Source organism: Penaeus vannamei, chromosome 4, assembly GCF_042767895.1.
Source record: "Penaeus vannamei isolate JL-2024 chromosome 4, ASM4276789v1, whole genome shotgun sequence".
Lineage (NCBI taxonomy): Eukaryota > Metazoa > Arthropoda > Malacostraca > Decapoda > Penaeidae > Penaeus > Penaeus vannamei.
Genome location: NC_091552.1, coordinates 31,851,950 through 31,872,053, shown reverse-complemented (window position 1 = coordinate 31,872,053; position 20,104 = coordinate 31,851,950). Strand labels below are relative to the sequence as shown.

The 20,104-nt window shown below is 36.4% G+C and overlaps 13 non-coding genes across 13 annotated transcripts; all 13 read right to left on the bottom strand.

The window, feature by feature from the left end:
* Positions 1-2,474: 2,474 nt before the first annotated feature.
* On the bottom strand, positions 2,475-2,547 carry TRNAF-GAA (transfer RNA phenylalanine (anticodon GAA)). Its single transcript has one exon. It is a non-coding gene; the product is annotated as a tRNA-Phe (tRNA).
* A 2,537-nt stretch (positions 2,548-5,084) lies between these two features.
* On the bottom strand, positions 5,085-5,157 carry TRNAF-GAA (transfer RNA phenylalanine (anticodon GAA)). The gene has a single exon. It is a non-coding gene; the product is annotated as a tRNA-Phe (tRNA).
* A 2,277-nt stretch (positions 5,158-7,434) lies between these two features.
* Positions 7,435-7,507, bottom strand: TRNAF-GAA (transfer RNA phenylalanine (anticodon GAA)). Its single transcript has one exon. It is a non-coding gene; the product is annotated as a tRNA-Phe (tRNA).
* Positions 7,508-8,940: 1,433 nt separating this feature from the next.
* On the bottom strand, positions 8,941-9,013 carry TRNAF-GAA (transfer RNA phenylalanine (anticodon GAA)). The gene has a single exon. It is a non-coding gene; the product is annotated as a tRNA-Phe (tRNA).
* A 391-nt stretch (positions 9,014-9,404) lies between these two features.
* Positions 9,405-9,476, bottom strand: TRNAF-GAA (transfer RNA phenylalanine (anticodon GAA)). Its single transcript has one exon. It is a non-coding gene; the product is annotated as a tRNA-Phe (tRNA).
* A 1,387-nt stretch (positions 9,477-10,863) lies between these two features.
* On the bottom strand, positions 10,864-10,936 carry TRNAF-GAA (transfer RNA phenylalanine (anticodon GAA)). The gene has a single exon. It is a non-coding gene; the product is annotated as a tRNA-Phe (tRNA).
* A 391-nt stretch (positions 10,937-11,327) lies between these two features.
* On the bottom strand, positions 11,328-11,400 carry TRNAF-GAA (transfer RNA phenylalanine (anticodon GAA)). Its single transcript has one exon. It is a non-coding gene; the product is annotated as a tRNA-Phe (tRNA).
* Positions 11,401-12,774: 1,374 nt separating this feature from the next.
* Positions 12,775-12,847, bottom strand: TRNAF-GAA (transfer RNA phenylalanine (anticodon GAA)). Its single transcript has one exon. It is a non-coding gene; the product is annotated as a tRNA-Phe (tRNA).
* Positions 12,848-13,242: 395 nt separating this feature from the next.
* TRNAF-GAA (transfer RNA phenylalanine (anticodon GAA)) lies at positions 13,243-13,315 on the bottom strand. The gene has a single exon. It is a non-coding gene; the product is annotated as a tRNA-Phe (tRNA).
* A 788-nt stretch (positions 13,316-14,103) lies between these two features.
* TRNAF-GAA (transfer RNA phenylalanine (anticodon GAA)) lies at positions 14,104-14,176 on the bottom strand. Its single transcript has one exon. It is a non-coding gene; the product is annotated as a tRNA-Phe (tRNA).
* A 571-nt stretch (positions 14,177-14,747) lies between these two features.
* TRNAF-GAA (transfer RNA phenylalanine (anticodon GAA)) lies at positions 14,748-14,820 on the bottom strand. Its single transcript has one exon. It is a non-coding gene; the product is annotated as a tRNA-Phe (tRNA).
* A 1,484-nt stretch (positions 14,821-16,304) lies between these two features.
* TRNAF-GAA (transfer RNA phenylalanine (anticodon GAA)) lies at positions 16,305-16,377 on the bottom strand. Its single transcript has one exon. It is a non-coding gene; the product is annotated as a tRNA-Phe (tRNA).
* Positions 16,378-18,897: 2,520 nt separating this feature from the next.
* Positions 18,898-18,970, bottom strand: TRNAF-GAA (transfer RNA phenylalanine (anticodon GAA)). The gene has a single exon. It is a non-coding gene; the product is annotated as a tRNA-Phe (tRNA).
* Between the last annotated feature and the right edge of the window lie 1,134 nt (positions 18,971-20,104).

Sequence of the window (20,104 nt, the reverse complement as noted above, 5' to 3'; positions counted from 1 at the left end):
CTCTCCCCCCTCTCCCTCTTTTCCCTCTTTGTCACTCCTTACCTGCATCGGCAAGCAAGGAGTGACAAAGAGAACAATCAGAGAGAGACATTTGCAATAAATTTCTTTCACTCTAGATTATATATATATATATATATATATATATATATATATATATATATAAATATATATACATATATATATATATATATATATATATATATATATATATATATATATGTATACACACACACACACATACACACACACACACAGACACACACACATACACACACAGATATATATTTATATATATATATATATATATATATATATATATATATATATATATATATATATATACATATACATATACATATATCTGTGTATATAAATATAAACATATACATACATATATATATATATATATATATATATATATATATATATATATATATATATATATATATATATATATATATATATATATATATATATATATATATATATATATATATATATATATATATATATATATATATATATATATGAGGGAGACATAGAGGGAGAGAGCGAGAGAAAAAGTGAGACAGAACGAAAAAGAGCGAGAGAGAGAGAGAGAGAGAGAGAGAGAGAGAGGGAGAGAGAGAGAGAGAGAGAGAGAGAGAGAGAGAGAGAGAGAGAGAGAGAGAGAGAGAGAGAGAGAACGAGAAAGAGCAAGAGAGAGAGAGAGAGAGAAAGAGAGTGAGTGAGAGAAAGAGAGGGAGTGAGAGAGAGAGAGAGACCTGCGGGACGAAACTTATAAATGGAAGGGACTTATTCTTTGCCCAACATTTTCCACAGGCTGATACCGATACACAACAAACACTAGGCATCAAATGTTTATATTTTGTATTCTCGAACTGGACTGTTTCGACATGAGAAACAGTGTCAACCTAGCACACTCTTTCTCTTCCTCATTTTGTTCCCCAACCTCTCTCTCTCTCTCTCCTTCTCTCCCCCCCCCCTCTCTCTCTCTTTCTCTTCCACCCCCCTCTCAAAATCAAACGTCAATGTTAAGGCTCTTTCTCTCTCTGGCTGTCTGTCTGGCTCTCTCTCTCTCCCTCCCTCCCACTCTCTCTCTCTCTCTTTCACTCCCCCTATCTTTTTATCTCTCTCTATATGTGTGTGTGTGTGTTAAGGTGCTACAGTAATACACAAAATCGAATTTTACATGTCTATTAGGGGTCTTTCAATTGAAGTAAATGACTTAATTCACAGCGTACACTGTACTTATGTATGTATATGCATGTACATTAGGGAAAAAGTTCGGTACATAATATTTGTCAACCAGTTTCTTTCTTTCTAGTCTTAATATTTTTGCGAATCTTGTCTATGAAATTGGTTGTTAATTACTAATCCTTAAAAAAAAAAAAAGATTTCAATTTAAATCTGCCAATAAAGAGGCAACAGGAACTCGCCGTGTTATCTGAAAGATAAAAAGTTCTGATGTGTCAAATTCATTTTCTAAATCTATTTCTCTTTCTCTCCTCCCCTCTCTCTGCTCCCCCCCCCCCTCTCTCTCTCTGGTGCTAAAGTAAAAGCATATATAAAAAAAACATAAAAAAATACATTGCCCCAAGATAATCGACGATACAAAAAAAAAAAAAAAAACGTGGAAAAACAAAAAAATATTTCCAAACCTGAAGTAAGTTGATATAAACAAACTGAACTAATGTTTATAGTTTGATAATTTCCTTGCATATTTACAAAATCGAACACAGCTTTTCTGATTATGTTTTATTTATCATGAAAGAATACCAGTTTGTGTTTATTTATTCATTCATATATTTAGTTATCATTGAAAGAGTATTATTCTAAATAACGATCAATCGTTTTACATTTGTAAGTGAAAACATAATTTAGTAATACCAGTGTGCTGTCAAGTTAAATTGTCTTTCCAAGTGCCCAGACCCGGGATCGGCCTTTAGATCTTCAGTCTCACTTAGCTATCAAGGCTTAAAAGTTACAGTGAGATTCTTTTTAAAATGATCTCATGTACTAATTAAACATCAGGTACAAGTGAATGCTAACACCAATGTTAAGGCTATTTCTCGCTCTCTGTCTCTCTCTCCCTCTCTTTCTCTCTCCCTCCCACTCTCTCTCTCTCTCTCTCTCTCTTTATCTCTCTCTTTCAACCCCTCCCCATCTGTGTGTGTGTTTGTGTGTTAAGGTGCTACAGTAATGCACAAGATCGAATTTTACATCATATCTATTAGGTGTCTTCAAATTAAAGTAGATGATAATTTACAGCGTATACTGTACGTATGTATGTATATGCATATACATTAGGCAAATAGTTCGATATATAATGCGAATCTTTCCTTCCCAGTTGCCAGAAATAAAACTTGAAATTAGGAAGCAGAAACGCAGTCACCTTTCCTTCTCACTTCAACATTTTATTTCGTTTACTGCGTGTGTAATCCCATTATAAAGAATTGAAACTGCTCATCAAGTGCCCAGACCCGGGATTGAACCGGGGACCTTTAGATTTTCAGTCTAACGCTCTCCCAACTGAGCTACCAAGGCCTACATACTCCTAATATATTTGACAAATTAGTCCTTACGTACTAATTATTGCAGAAAAAAATCCGGTCTCAATTTAAAGCTGTCAATAAGTAATCAACAGGAAACAGGAATGTTTCAAATTCTTTTTATCAATCTCTCTGTCTCTCTTCCACCCTCCGTCCCTCCTATCTCTCTCTTTCCAAGTTCGATACATAATGTTTGTCAACCAGTTTCAATTTCTTTCAGTCTTAATGTTTTTGCGAGTATTTCCTTCCCAGTGAACTAATGCTTCACTGAACTGAACTAATGCTTAAAGGGTGATAATTTCCTTGCATATTTACAAAATCCAACCTGTTTATTAATTCATTTATTTAATGTTGAAAGAGTATTATTCTAATGATCAATCATACATTTGTAAGTGAAAGCATAATTTAGTAATACCAGTGTGCTGTCAAGATAAATTGTCTTTCCAAGTGCCCAGACCCGGGATCGGCCTTTAGATCTTCAGTCTCACTTAGCTATCAAGGCTTAAAAGTTACAGTGAGATTCTTTTCAAAATGATCTCATGTACTAATCATACATCAGGTACAGCCAGCAACAAAAGCGGTGACGCCTCGCCAGCCCTGGCTCGGAGAGATCATGCCCTTCTTGCCCTGAAATGAGGCCCACCTTCAAACAACTAGGGCATAGTTAGGATGGTTCGAATGTGAGGAGGTGGGAAAGTACGGAAATCAGGCGAATAAGTGCAATAATGACTTAAGAAATAAGTTATCGTATATTTCGAAAATAATTATCAAGTAATCTTATCGCATCGTTCTATTTCAATTCCTTGTCATATATTCTAAATAAACTTGAACATTGTTGGAACTGACTATTCGTCACACGGAAATAACCTTCATACATATATGAAGGATGTATCTTATTATATGGCTCTGCATTATCCTAAGCAGCTTCTCTCACTCTCCTCAGCCTTATATCACTTGGAACCGCTATTTGGATAAGTTATAATGTCATATGTTATTGGGAAAATAACATATGACACTATTTCATACGCCATTACATTTCCAATTATTTACACTTATTTTATTACCAAAAATAACGAAATGAATATGTAAAAGACGGATATCATAAGCAATGGGTTTCTTGAATAGTTTGGAGGTTTTGGACACCAGCTGCTGAAACGACAAATAAAGGTGTAAGAATTGATAGAGTCAAGGCTAAGGGAATATCCCCTTAGCCTTGGATAGAGTGAAGCTAGACTCGGCCCTTCGCGAGGTGAGTGAGCAAGCGTGAGCCGGGAAAGGGATTCGCTGGGAAGTGCCGAAAGTGTAAAGGCTGTCATCTAATAATTTGGCACTAAAAATACGTTAATATTATAAGGTTCGTAACACCTGCATCATATATACCCTACCATTATTATATTAATGCACCGTTCCACACATTCACTTTGTGACTGACAGGTTGACTGACGATGCACTTTAAATCAATTTGTATCTCAAACTTTATGTTGATATAGACATACATACTTTCTATAAGTATATGATTGTGTGTGGCGGAGCCAAGTGGCCCATCACACCCAACCTAACCGTGCTCCGCGATTCATGAACGCGTCTGGAGGTCGTGGTTCGTAGGAGGCACCCAAACGAAATAAAAGGAAAACAAGGGAATCGATACCTAAACCTTTACACCCCATCACGCTCGAAGTTTTGTGGCCAAAGCCATTTATTAATGTTTGGTAGCTCAAGAGGCGCTATTTAAAACGATACATTATTCACACCCACAAATATTACACACAGTGTGTGTGTGAGAGAGAGGGGGGAGGGGAGAGAGAGAGTGAGAGGGAGAAAGGGGAGTGTGTTGCGGACGGTAGCCTCGATAAGATGGGACTGAAACAGCCGAACATTCACTCCTTGCTTTGCCTAGCGAATCCAGATCACCCCCTTCCTCCCCCCCCCTTTCTAACTATGTCCAGGTTGTTTGAACGTGGATCACCTTTCAGGGCAAGAAGGGCAAGATCTCTCCAAGCTAGGTCTGGCGAGGCGACATCGGTTTTGTTGTTGGGTGTACAAGTGAATGCTAACACCATTGTTAAAGCTATTTCTGTCTCTGTCTGTCTGGCTCTCTCTTTCCCTCTCTCTCTCTCCTCCCCCCCCCCTCTTTTCCTCTCCTTATCTCTCTTCCTCCCACTCCCTCTCTCTTTCACCCCCCCCACTATCTCTCTATATCTCTCTATATGTGTGTGTTAAGGTGCTACAGTAATGCAGAAGATCGAATTTTACATATCTATTAGGTGTCTTACAATTAAAGCAAAGGACATAATTCACAGCATACACTGTACTTATGTATATATATGCATGTGCATTAGGCAAATAGTTCGGTACATAATGTTTATCAACCAGTTTCTTTCTTTCAGCATTAATCTCTTTGCGAATCTTTCCTTCCCAGTTGCCAGAAATAAAACTTGAAATTAATAAATCACCTTTCCTACTCACTTCAACATTTTATTTCGTTTACTGCGTGTGTAATCCCATTATAAAGATTTGTAGCTGCTCATTAAGTGCCCAAACCCTGGATTGAACCGGGGACCTTTAGATCTTCAGTCTAACGCTCTCCCAACTGAGCTACCTAGGCTTGTATACTCCTATTATATATTTGACAAATTAGTCCTTACATACTAATTTTTGGAGAAAAAAAATCCGATCTCAATTTAAAGCTGTCAATAAAGAATCAACAGGAAACAGGAATGTTTCAAATTCTTTTTATGAATCTCTTTGTCTCTCTTCCACCTTTCCTCCCTCCTCACTCTCTTTCCAAGTTCGATACATAATGTTTGTCAACCAGTTTCTCTTTCTTTCAGTCTTAATCTCAATATAAAGCTGTCAATAAGGAATCAACAGGAAACAGGAATATTTCAAATACTTTCTATAAATCTCTCTGTCTGTCTCTCTTCCACCCTCCCTCCCTCCTCTCTCTCCTTTTCCAAGTTCGATACATAATGTTTGTCAACCGGTTTCTCTTTCTTTCTGTTTTAATATTTTTGCGAATCTTTCCTTCCCAGTGGCTTGAAATAAAACTTGAAATTAGTAAACAAAATCACAGACACTTTTCCTTCTCACTTCAGTATTTTATTTCGTTTACTGTGTGTGCCTTAATAACCCCAATATATACCATTATAAACAACTGCGACTGCCCCTCAACTGCCCAGACCCGGGATCGAATCGAGGACCTTTAGATCTTCAGTCTAACGCTCTCCCAACTGTGTTACCTAGGCTTGGAAACTACTAATATATCTATCACATTGGTTGTTAATTACTAATCCTTGAAAAAAATCCGATTTCAATTTAAATCTGACTATAAAGAGTCAACAGGAACTCGTCGGGTTATCTGAAAGATAAAAAGTCCTGATGTGTCAAATTTACTTCCTCAATCTATTTCTCTTTCTCTCCCTCCCCCCCCCTCTCTCTCTCTCACTCTTCCCTCTTTCTCCCCCTTCCTCTTTCTCTATTTCTTCTCCCCTCTATCTCTCTCTGCCTCCCGCCCCCTCTCTCTCATGTGCTAAAGTAAAAGCATAAAAAAATGAAAAATACATTGCCCCAAGATAATCGACGATACGAAAAGGAAAAAAAGCGTGGAAAACCGAAAAAAATCATAACCTGAAGTAAGTTCATAATATAAACAAACTGAACTAATACTTAAAGTGTGATAATTTCCTTGTATATTTACAAAATCGAACACAGCTTTTCTAATTATGTTTTGATTATCATGAAAGAATTCCAATTTGTGGAAATTGCTGAAAATAGTATTATGAAAGTGTTTATTTATTCATTTATTCAAAATTGAAAGAGTATTATGCTAACTCACTAACAATCGTTATACATTTGTAAGTGAAAACATAATTTAGTAATACCAGTGTGCTGTCAAGTTAAATTGTCTTTCCAAGTGCCCAGACCCGGGATCGGCCTTTAGATCTTCAGTCTCACTTAGCTATCAAGGATTAAAAGCAACAATAAGATTCTTTTCCAAATGATCACATGTACTAATCATACATAAGGTACAGCTCGTTCTCTCTGTCTGTCTGTCTGTCTGTCTGGCTCTCTCTCTCCCTCCCTCTCTCTCTCCTCCTCCCCCCCCCTCTCTCCATCTATCTCTATTTCACCCTCTCCCTATCTCTCTATCTCACTATATATATATGTGTGTGTGTGTGTGTGTGTGTGTGTGTGTGTGTGTGTGTTAAGGTGCTACAGTAATGCACAAGAACGAATTTTACACATCTATTAGGTGTCTTACAATTAAAGTAAATGACATAATTCACAGCGTACACTGTACGTATGTATGGCAAATAGTTCGGTACATAATGGTTATCGACCAGTTTCTTTCTTTCAGTCTTAATCTCTTTGCGAATTTTTCTCTTCCCCCCCCCTCTCTCTGCTTCCCTCCCCCTCTCTCTCTGGCGCTAAAGTAAAACCATAGAAAACAAAAAAAAAAAAAATGAAAAATATATTGTCCCAAGATAATCGACGAAATGAAAAGATAACCGAAAAGGGGAAAAACGCGGAAAACCGAGAAAAAATAATTCCAAATTTTGAAATAAGTTCATAAACAAACTGGACTCATCCTTAAAAATTGATTATTTCCTTGCATATTTACAAAATCGAATATCTTTCCTGATTATATTTTATTTATCATGAAAGAATACCAATTTGTGGAATTTGCTACATAATGTTTATCGAACAGTTTCTTTCCTTCAGTCTTAGTCTCTTTGCGAATCTTTCCTTCCCAGTTGCCAGAAATAAAACTTGAAATTAGGAAACAGAAACGCAGTCACCTCTCCTACTCACTTCAACATTTTATTTTGTTTACTGTGTGCCTTAATAATCCCATTATAAAGACTTGTAACTGTTCATCAAGTGCCCAGACCCGGGATCGAACCGGGGACCTTTAGATCTTCAGTCTAACGCTCTCCCAACTGAGCTACCTAGGATTATATACTCCTAATTGATTTGACGCCACCCGTCCCTTCTCTCGATACATAATGTTTGTCAATCAATTTGTCTTTCTTTCAGTCTTAATCTTTTTGCGAATCTTTCCTTCCCAGTGGCCTGAAATAAAACTTGAAATTAGGAAACAGAAACGCAGTCACCTTTCCTTCTCACTTCAGCATATAATTTAGTTTATTGTGTGTGCCTTAATAACCCCAATACATACCATTATAAACAATTGTGACTGCCCCTCAACTGCCCCGACCCGGGGACCTTTAGATCTTCAGTCTAACGCTCTCCCAACTGAGCTACCTAGGCTTATATACTCCTAATTTATTTGACACCGTCGTTCCCTTCTCTCTCTTTCCAAGTTCGATACATAATGTTTGTCAACCATTCTCTTTCTTTTAGGCTTAATTTTTTTTGCGAATCTTTCCTTCCCAGTGGCCTGAAATAAAACTTGAAATTAGTAAATAGAATCACAAAAATAGTTCGATACATAATGTTTATCGACGTTTCTCTTTCTTTCAGTCTTATTCTCTTTGCGAATCTTTCCTTCCCAGTTACCAGAAATAAAACTTGAAACTAGTAAACACAATCACAGTCACTATTCCGTCTGACTTCAGCATTTAATTTAGTTTACTGTGCCTTAATAACCCCAATACATACCATTATAAACAATTGTGACTGCCCCTCAACTGCCCCGACCCGGGATCGAACCGGGGACCTTTAGATATGAGCTACCTAGGCTTAGAAACTACTACTAAATCTATCAGATTGGTTGTTAATTATTTATCCTTGAAAAAATAAAAATCCGATTTCAATTTAAATCTGCCAATAAGGAGTCAACAGGAAGTCGCCGTGTTATCTGAAAGATAAAAAGTCCTGATGTGTCAAAGTCATTTTATAAACCTGTTTCTCTTTCTCTCCCTCCCGCCCTCTCTCTCTCTCTCCCTCTTCCCCCTACCTCTCTTTCCCCCTTCCTCTTCCTCTTTCTCCCCCCCCTCTCTCTCTCTGATGCTAAAGTAAAAGCATATAAAACAAAAAAAACATGAAAAATATATTACCCCAAGATAATCGACGATACGAAAGGGAAAGAAGCGTGGAAAAAAAACTGAAATAAGTTGATAATGTAAATAAATTGAACTAATGCTTAAAGTGCCATAAATTCCTTGCATATTTACAAATTCGAAAACATCTTTTAAGATTATGTTTTATTTATCATGAAAGAAAACCAATTTGTGGAAATTGCTACATAATGTTTACCGAACAGTTTCTCTTACTTTCAGTCTTATTCTCTTTGCGAATCTTTCCTTCCCAGTTGCCAGAAATAAAACTTGAAACACATTCACAATTCCTTCTCCCTCCAACATTTAATTTCGTTTACTGTGTGCTTTAATAATCCCATTATAAAGATTTGTAACTGCTCATCAAGTGCCCAGACCCGGGATCGAACCGGGGACCTTTAGATCTTCAGTCTAACGCTCTCCCAACTGAGCTACCTAGGCTTATATACTCCTAATATATTTGACAAATTAGTCCTTACGTACTAATTATTGGGGAAAAATCCGATCTCAATTTAAAGCTGTCAATAAGGAATCAACAGGAAACAGGAATGTTTCAAATTCTTTTTATAAATCTCTGTCTCTTCCACCCTCCCTCCCTCCTCTCTCTCTCTCTCTTTCCAAGTTCGATACATAATGTTTGTCAACCAGTTTCTCTTTCTTTCAGTCTTAATCTTTTTGCGAATCTTTCCTTCCCAGTGGCTTGAAATAAAACTTGAAATTAGTAAACAGAGTCACAATCACTTTTCCTTCTCACTTCAGCATTTTATTTCGTTTGCTGTGTCTTAATAACCCCAATACGTACCATTATGAACAATTGTGACTGCCCTTCAACTGCCCAGACCCGGGATTGAACCGGGATCTTTAGATCTTCAGTCTAACGCTCTCCCAACTGTGCTACCTAGGCTTGGAAACTATTGATATATCTATCAAATTGGTTGTTAATTACTATTCCTTGAAAAACAAAATCCGAAATTGATTTAAATCTGCCAATAAAGTTAATAGGAATTCGCCGTTATTTGAAAGTTAAAAGTCCTGATGTGTCAAATTTACTTCCACAATCTATTTCTCTTTCTCTCCCTCCATCCTTCCCCCCCTCTCTCTTTCCCTTTTCCCCTTCTCTCTCTCCCCTCCTTTTTTTCACCCCCCCCCCCTCTCTCTCTCTTTGCCTCCCCCCTCTCCCTCTCTGGTGCTTAAGTAAAAACATATATATATATATATATATATATATATATATATATATATATATGTATGTATGTATATATATATATATATATATATATATATATATATATATATATATATATATATATATATATATATATAAAGAAATATACATAACCCCAAGATAATCGACGATACTAAAAGGGAAAAAGCGTGGAAACACACACACAAAAAAAAATCAAAACCTGAACTAAGCTGATAATGGAAACAAACTGAACGAATGCTTAAAGTGTGATAATTTCCTTGCATATTTACAAAATCGAACACAGCTTTTCTGATTATGTTTCGATTATCATGAAAGAATTCCAATTTGTGGAAATTGCTGAAAATAGTATTATGAAAGTGTTTATTCATTCATTTATTTAAAATTAAAGGAGTATTATGCTAACTCACTATCAATCGTTATACATTTGTAAGTGAAAACATAATTTAGTAACACCAGTGTGCTGTCAAGATAAATTCTTTTTAAGTGCCCAGAACTGGGCTCGGCCTTTAGATCTTCAGTCACTTAATTATCAAGACTTGAAAGCTACAGTAAGATTCTTTTCAAAATGATCTCATGTACTACTCATACATCAGGTACAAGTGAATGCTAACGCCAATGTTAAGGCTCTTCCTTTCTCTCTCCCTCTGTCTGTCTGGCTCTCTCTATCTCCCTCTCCCCCTCCCTCTCTCTCTCTTTGTCTATATCTGTCTCCCTTCCCCCCCTCTCTCTCTCTCTCTCTTTCACCCCCTCCCCCTATCTCTTTATCTCTCTCTATATATATGTGTGTGTGTGTATGTGTTAAGGTGCTGCAGAAATGCACAAGATCGAATTTTACATATCTATTAGATGTCTTACAATTAAAAGTAAATGACATGATTCACAGCGCACATTATACTCATATATATATATATATATGCATGTACATTAGGCAAATAGTTTGGTACATAATGTTTATCGACCAGTTTCTTTCAGTCTTGAAACTAATAAACAGAAACACAGTCACCTTTCCTTCTCACTTCAAAATTTTATTTCGTTTACTGTGTCTTAATAATCCCATTATAAAGAATTGTAACTGCTCATCAAGTGCCCAGACCCGGGATTGAACCGGGGACCTTTAGATCTTCAGTCTAACGCTCTCCCAACTGAGCTACCTAGGCTTATATACTACTAATATATTTGACAAATTAGTCCTTACGTATTAATTACTGGAGAAAAAAAATCCAATCTCAATTTAAAGCAGTCAATAAGGAATCAACAGGAAACAGGAATGTTTCAAATTCTTTTTATGAATCTCTCTGTCTCTCTTCCACCTTTCCTCCCTTCTCTCTCTCTTTCCAAGTTCGATACATAATGTTTGTCAACCAGTTTTTCTTTCTTTCAATCTTAATCTTTTTTGCGAATCTTTGCTTCCCAGTGGCCTGAAATAAAACTTGAAATTATTAAACAGAATCACAGTCACTTTTCCTTCTCCAGCATTTTATTTCGTTTACTGTGTGTCTTAATAACCCCAATACATACCATTATAATCAATTGTGACTGCCTTTCATCTGCCCAGACCCGGGATCAAATCGGGGACCTTTAGATCTTCAGTCTAACGCTCTCCCATCTGTGCTACCTAGGCTTGGAAACTACTAATATATCTATCAAATTGGTTGTTAATTACTAATCCTTGAAAAAAAATCCGAAATCAATTTAAATCTGCCAATAAAGTTACAAGTCCTGATATGTCAAATTTACTTTCTCAATCTATTTCTCTTTCTCGCCCTCCATCCTTCCCTCTCTCTCTCTCCCTCTCTCTCTATCTCTCCCTCTTCCCCTTTTCTCTGTCTCCCTTCCTCTTTCTCTTTTTCTTCCCCCCTCTCTCTCTCTGCGCCCCCTCCCCCCCTTTCTCTCTCTGGTGCTAAAGTAAAAACATTATATATATATATATATATATATATATATATATATATATATATATATATATATATATATACATTGCCCAAAGATAATCGACGATACTAAAAGGGAAAAAGCGTGGAAAAAAAATCAAAACCTGAAGTAAGCTGATAATGTAAACAAACTGAACTAATGCTTAAACTGTAATAAATTTATTGCATATTTATAAAACCGAACACAGCTTTTCTGATTATGTTTTGATTATCATGAAAGAATTCTAATTTGTAGAAATTGTTGAAAATAGTATTATGAAAGTGTTTATTCATTCATTTATTTAATATTGAAAGAGTATTATGCTAACTCACTATCAATCGTTATACATTTGTAAGTGAAAACATAATTTAGTAATACCAGTGTGCTGTCAAGTTAAATTGTCTTTCCAAGTGCCCAGACCCGGGTTCGGACTTTAGATCTTCAGTCTCACTCAGTTATCAAACTTAAAAGCTACAGTAAGATTCTTTTCAAAATGATCTCATGTACTAATCATACATATGGTACAAGTGAATGCTAACGCCAATTTTAAGGCTCTTTCTTTCTCTCTCCCTCTGTCTGTCTAGCTCTCTCTCTCTCCCTCTCTCCCTCCCTCTCCCTCTCTTTGTCTGTATCTCTATCCCTCTCCCCCCCACTCTCTCTCCCTCTCTCCCTCCCTCTCTCTCTCTCTATCTCTCTCTTTCACCCCCTCCCCCTATCTCTTTATCTCTCTATATATATGTGTGTGTGTATGTGTTAAGGTGCTGCAGTAATGCACAAGATCGAATTTTACATATCTATTAGATGTCTTACAATTAAAGTAAATGGCATGATTCACAGCGCACACTGTACTTTTGTATATATATATATATATATATATATATATATATATATATATATATATATATATATATATATATATATATGCATGTACATTAGGCAAATAGTTTAGTACATAATGTTTATCGACCAGTTTCTTTCAGTCTTTAAACTAATAAACAGAAACACAGTCACCTTTCCCTCTCACTTCAAAATTTCCTTTACTGTGTCTTAATCCCATTATAAAGAATTGTAACTACTCACCAAATGCCCAGACCCGGGATTGAACCGGGGACCTTTAGATCTTCAGTCTAACGCTCTCCCAACTAAGCTACCTAGGCTTATATACTCCTAATATATTTGACAAATTAGTCCTTACGTACTAATTACAGAGAAAAAAATCCAATCTCAATTTAAAGCTGTCAGTAAGGAATCAACAAGAAACAGGAATGTTTCAAATTCTTTTTATGAATCTCTTTGTCTCTCTTCCACCTTTCCTCCCTCCTCTCTCTCTTTCCAAGTTCGATACATAATGTTTATCAAACAGTTTCTCTTTCTTTCAGTCTTAATCGCTTTTGCAAATCTTTGCTTCCCAGTGGCCTGAAATAAAACTTGAAATTATTAAAGAGAATCACAGTCACTTTTCCTTCTCACTTCAGCATTTTATTTCGTTTACTGTGTGTGCCTTAATAACCCCAATACATACCATTATGAACAATTGTGACTGCCCTTCAACTGCCCAGACCCGGGATCGAACCGGGGACCTTTAGATCTTCAGTCTAACGCTCTCCCAACTGAGCTACCTAGGCTTTGAAACTCTTAAAATATCTGTCAAATTCGTTGTTTATTACTAATCTTTGAAAAAAAAATCCGATTTCAATTTAAATCTGCCAATAAAGTCAACAAGAATTCGCTGTATTATCTGAAAGATTATAAGTTCTGATGTGTCAAATTTACTTTCTCAAATTATTTCTGTTAATATCTGCTAATACCGAATCAACAGGAACTCGCATTGTTATCTGAAAGATAAAAAAGTCCTGATGTGTCAACTTATTTTTTTAAAAACTGTATCTCTTTCTCTCCCTCCCTCCCTCCCTCCCTCTCTCTCTCCTTTCCCCGCCTCCCTCTTTCTCTTTTTCTCCCCCTCTCTTTTTTTTCTCTCTCTCTTCCTCTTTCTCTCTCTCCCTCCCACTCTCTCTCTATCTTTATCTCTCTCTTTCACCCCCACCCCATCGGTGTGTGTGTGTGTGTGTTAAGGTGCTACAGTAATGCACAAGATCGAATTTTACATAATATCTATTAGGTGTCTTACAATTAAAGTAAATGACATATAATTTACAGCGTACACTGTACTTATGTACGTATATGCATGTACATTAGGCAAATAATTCGATGCATAATGGTTTTCGAACAGTTTCTCTTTCCTTTAGTCTTATTCTCTTTGCAAATCTTTCCTTCCCAGTTGCCAGAAATAAACGAAATTAGGAAACAGAATCAGTCACTTTTCCTTCTCACTTCAGCATTTTATTTCGTTTACTGTGTGTGCCTTAATAACTCCAATACATACCATTATAAACAATTATGACTGCCCTTCAACTGCCCAGACCCGGGATCGAACCGGGGACCTTTAGATCTTCAGTCTAACGCTCTCCCAACTGTGCAACCTAGGCTTAGAAACTACTAATATATCTATGAAATTGGTTGTTAATTACTAATCCTTGAAAAAAAATCAGATTTCAATTTAAATCTGCCTATCAAGAACAACAGGAACTCACCGTGTTATCTGAAAGCTAAAAAGTTCTGATGTGTCAAATTCATTTTCTGAACATGTTTTTCTTTCTCTCCTTCTTCCCACTCCCTTTCTCTCCCCCTTCCTCTTTCTCTTCCCCCCCCCCCCCCCCGCTCTCCCAACTGAGCTACCTAGGCTTATATACTCCTAATATGTTTGACAAATTAGTCCTTACGTACTAATTATTGGTGAAAAAAATTAATCTCAATTCAAAGCTGTCAATAAGGAATCAACAGGAAAAGAATGTTTCAAATTCTTTTTATAAATTTCTCTCTTTCTCTGTCTCTCTTCCCCCCTCCCTCCCTCCCTCCCTCCCCCCTCTCTGTCTTGCGAATCTTACCTTCCCAGTGACCTGAAATAAAACTGGAAATTAGTAAATAGAATCACAGTCACTTTTCCTTATCACTTCAGCATTTTATAAACATTATAAACAATTGTGACTGCCCCTCAACTGCCCAGACACGGGATCGAACCGGGGACCTTTATATCTTCAGTCTAACGCTCTCCCAACTGAGCTACCTAGGCTTAGAAACTACTAATATACCTATCAAATTGGTTGTTAATTACTAATCCTTGAAAAAAAAAATCGATTTCAATTTAAATCTGCCAATAAAGAGTCAACAGGAACTCGCCGTGTTATCTGAAAGATAAAAAGTCCTGATGTGTCAAATTAATTTTCTAAATCTGTTTCTCTTTCTCTCCCTCCCTCCCCCTCTCTCTCCCTTTCCCCCCCTTCCTCTCTCTCCCCTTCATCTTTATCTTTTTCCTACACCCCCCCCCCCACTCTCTCTCTCTGCCTCCCCTCCCTCTTTATCTCATGTAAAACAAAAAACATGAAAAACACATTGCCCCAACATAATCAGTGATACGAAAAGGGGAAAAAAACGTGGAGAAAAAAAAATCTAAACCTGAAATAAGGATAATGTAAATAAACTGAACTAATGCTTAAAGTGTGATATTTTCCTTCCATATCTATAAAATCGAACACAGCTATTCTGATTACGTTTTGATTATCATGAAATAATTCCCATTTCTGGAAATTCTGGAAACTGCTGAAAATAGTATTATGAACGTGTTTATTCATTCATTTATCTAATATTGAAAGAATATTATGCTACCTCACTATCGATCGTTATACATTTGTAAGTGAAAACATATTTTAGTAATACCAGTGTGGCGTCAACATAAATTCTTTCCTAGTGCCCAGAACCGGGATCGGCCTTTAGATCTTTTCCAAATTATCACATGTACTAATCATATATCAGGTACAGCTTTTTTATTTCTCTCTCTCTCTCTGTCTGTCTGGCTCTCTCTCTCCCTCTCCCCCCCCCCCCTCTTTCTCTATCTCTCTCTTTCACCCCCCCCCTATATCTCTATCGCTATATATATATGTGTGTGTGTGTGTGTGTGTTTGTTTAGGTGCTGCAGTAATGCACAAGATCGAATTTTAAATAATATCTATTAGGTGTCTTACAATTAAAGTAAATGACATAATCCACAGCGTACACTGTACTTATGTATGTATATCCATATACATTAGGCAAATAGTTCGTTACATAATGTTTATCGACCAGTTTCTTTCAGTCTCTTAATCTCTTTGCGAAAATGAAAAATATGTTGTCCCAAGATAATCGACAAAATGAAAAGTTAACTGGAAAGGGGAAAAAACGCGGAAAACCGAGAAAAAAAAATGAAATTTCATATAAACAAATTGGACTCGATTGATTATTTCCTTGCATATTTAAAAAATCGAACATCTTTTCTGATTATGTTTATTTATCATGAAAGAATACCAATTTGTGGAAATTGCTACATAATGTTTATCGAACAGTTTCTCTTTCCTTCAATCTTAGTCTCTTTGCAAATCTTTCCTTCCCAGTTGCCAGAAATAAAACTTGAAATTAGGAAACAAAAACGCAGTGACCTTTCCTTCTCCCTTCAACATTTTATTTTGTTAACTATTTGTGCCTTAATAATCCCATTATAAGAATGTGTAACTGCTCATCAAGTGCCCAGACCCGGGATCGAACCGGGGACCTTTAGATCTTCAGTCTAACGCTCTCCCAACTGAGCTACCTAGCCTTGTATACCCGTAATACATTTCACAAATTAGTCCTTACGTACTAATTATTGCAGAAAAAAGTCCGATCTCAATTTAAAGCTGTCAATAAGGAATTAACAGGAAACAGGAATGTTTCAAATTCTTTTTATAAATCTCTCTCTCTGTCTATCTTCCACCCTCCGTCCCTCCTCTCTCTCTCTTTCCAAGTTCGATACATAATGTTTGTCAACCAGTTTCTCTTTCTTTCAGTCTTAATATTTTTGCGAATCTTTTCTTCCCAGTGGCCTGAAATAAAACTTGAAATTAGTAATCAGAATCACTGTCACTTTTCCTTCTCACTTCAGCATTTTATTTCGTTTACTGTGTGTGCCTTAATAACCTCAATATATACCATTATAAACAATTGTGACTGCCCTTTAACTGCACAGACCCGGGATCAAATCGGGGACCTTTAGATCTTCAGTCTAAAACTCTCCCAACTGTGCTACCTAGGCTTAGAAACTACTTATACATCTATCAAATTGGTTGTCAATTACTAATACTTCAAAACAAAATCCGATTTCAATTTAAATCTGCCAATAAAGAGTCAACAGGAACTCGCCGTGTTATTTGAGTTCTGATGTGTCAAATTCATTTTCTAAATCTATTTCTCTTTCTCTCCCTCCCTCCCTCTTTCTCTCCCTCTTCCCCTCCTCTCTCTCTCCCCCTTCCTCTCTCTTCCACCCCCCCCCCCTCTCTCTCTCTGGTGCTAAAGTAAAAGCACATAATAAAATGAAAAATACATTGCCCCAAGATAATCGACGATACGAAAAAAACGTGGATAAACGAAAAAAAAAAAAAAACTGAAATTAGTTGATAATGTAAACAAACTGAACTTATGCTGAAAGTGTGATAATTTCTTTGCATATTTACAAAACACAGCTTCTCTGATTATGTTTTAATTATGAAGCAATTCCCATTTATGGAAATTGCTGAAAATATTATTATGAATGTGTTTATTCCTTCATTTATTTAATATTGAAAGAGTATTATGCTAACTCACTATAAATAGTTATACATTTGTAAGTGAAAACAATTTAGTAATACCAGTGTGCTGTCAAGATAAATAGGCATTCTTTCCAAGTGCCCAGACCCGGGATCGGCCTTTAGATCTTCAGTCTCACTTAGCTATTCTTTTCCAAATGATTACATGTACCAATCAAACATCAGGTACAGCTCTTTCTTTCTCTCTCTCTGTCTGTCTGGCTCTCTCCCCCACCCCCCCTCTCTCTCTATCTCTCTTTCACCCCCCCCCCCCACCCCCATCTCTATTTATCTCTCTCTATATGTGTGTGTGTTAAGGTCCTACGGTAATGCAAAGGATCGAATTTTACATAATATCCATTAGGTGTCTTATAATTAAATTAAATGACATGATTCACAGCGTACACTGTACTTATGTATGTATATGCATGTAAATTAGACAAATAGTTCGGTACATAAGGTTTATCGAACAGTTTCTTTCTTTCAGTCTTAAACTCTTTGCGAATCTTTCTCTTTTTCTACCCCCCCCCCCCTCTGCCTCCCTCCCCCTCTCTCTCAAGCGCTAAAGTAAAAGCATAGAAAACAAAAAAAAAAAAAAAAAAAAAGGAAAAATATATTGTCCCAAGATAATCGACGAAATGAAAAGATAACCGAAAAGGGGGAAAACGCGGAAAACAGAGAAAAAATAGTTTCAAATTTTGAAATAAGTTCATAATATAAAGAAACTGGACTCATTCTTAAAAATATATTCATTTTTTTATTTATTTATTTATTTATTATTATTCTTATTTTTTTTTTTTTTTTTTTTTTTTGCATATTTAGAAAATCGAACATCTTTTCTGGTTGTTTTTTTTTTATCATCGAACATCTTTTCTGATTATGTTTTATTTATCATGGAAAATACCAATTTGTGGAAATTGCTACATAATGTTTATCGAACAGTTTCTCTTTCCTTCAGTCTGTCTCTTAGCGAATCTTTCCTTCCCAGTTGCCAGAAATAAAACTTGAAATTAGGAAACAGAAACGCAGTCACCTTTCCTTTTCACTTCAACACTTTATTTCATTTACTGTGTGTGCCTTAACAATTCCATTATAAAGATGTGTTACTGCTCATCAAGTGCCCAGTGAACCGGGGACCTTTAGATCTTCAGTCTAACGCTCTCCCAACTGAGCTCCTTAGGATTATGTACTCCTAATATATTTGACAAATTAGTCCTTACGTACTAATTATTGGAGAAAAAAATCCAATTTCAATTTAAAGCTCTCTTTCTCTCTCTCTCTTCCACCCTCCCTCCTCTCTCTCTCTCTCTCTTTCCAAGTTCGATACATAATGTTTGTCAACCAGTTTCTCTTTCACTCTTAATCTTTTTGCGAATCTTTCCTTCCCAGTGGCTTGAAATAAAATTTTAAATTAGTAAACAGAATCACAGTCACTTTTCCTTATCACTTCAGCATTTTATTTCGTTTAATGTGTGCCTCCAATACATACCATTATAAAGAATTGACTGCCCTTCAATTGCCCAGACCCGGGATCGAACCGGGGACCTTTAGATCTTCAGTCTAACGCTCTCCCAACTGAGCTACCTAGGCTTAGAAACTATTAACTTATCTATCAAACTGGTTGTTAATTACTAATCCTTAAAAAAAAAAAAAAATCCGATTTCAATTTAAATCTACCAATAGAGTCAACAGGAACTCGCCGTGTTAAATTCATTTTCTAAACCTATTTCTCTTTCTCTCCCTCCCTCCCTCCCCCCCTCTCTCTACTACTCTCTCCCCCTTCCTCTTTCTCTTTTTCTCCCCCCCCCCCTCTCTCTCTCTCTTTGGTCCTAAAGTAAAAGCATATAAAACAAAAACATGAAAAATACATTGCCCCTAGATAATCGGCGATACGAAAAGGAAAAAAGCGTGGAGAAAGAAAAAAAATCATAACCTGAAATAAGTTCATAATGCAAATAAACTGAAGTAATGCTTAAAGTGTGATAATTTCCTCGCATAAGAGTATTATGCTAACTCACTATCAATCGTTATACATTTATAAGTGAAAACATAATTTAGTAATACCAGTGTGCTTTATAGTTAAATGGAAATTCTTTCCAAGTGCCTAGACCCGGGATCGGCCTTTAGATCTTCAGTCTCACTTAGCTATCAAGGCTTAAAAGCAACAGTGAGATTCTTTTCCAAATGATCACATGTACTAATCATACAACGGGTATATGTGAATGCTAACGCCAATGTTAAGGCTCTTTCTCTCTCTCTGTCTATCTGGCTCTCTCTGTCCCTCTCTTCCTCCCTCCACCTCTCTCTTTTACCCCCTCTATCTCTCTCCCTATTTCCCTCTCTCCCACTCTCTCTATCTCTCTCTTTCATCCCCTCCCCCCATCTCTCTATCTCTCTATGTATGTGTGTGTGTATGTTATGGTGCTACAGTAATGCACAAGATGAAATTTTCTATATAATCTATTAGGTGTCTTGCAGTTAAATTAAATGACATGATTCACAGCGTACACTGTACTTATGTATGTATATGCATGTAAATTAGACAAATAGTTCGGTACATAAGGTTTATCGAACAGTTTCTTTCTTTCAGTCTTAAACTCTTTGCGAATCTTTCCTTCCCAGTTGCCTGAAATAAACGAAATTAGGAAACAGAAACGCAGTCACCTTTCCTTCTTACTCCAACACTTTATTTCGCTTACGGTGTGTCCCTTAATAATCCTATTT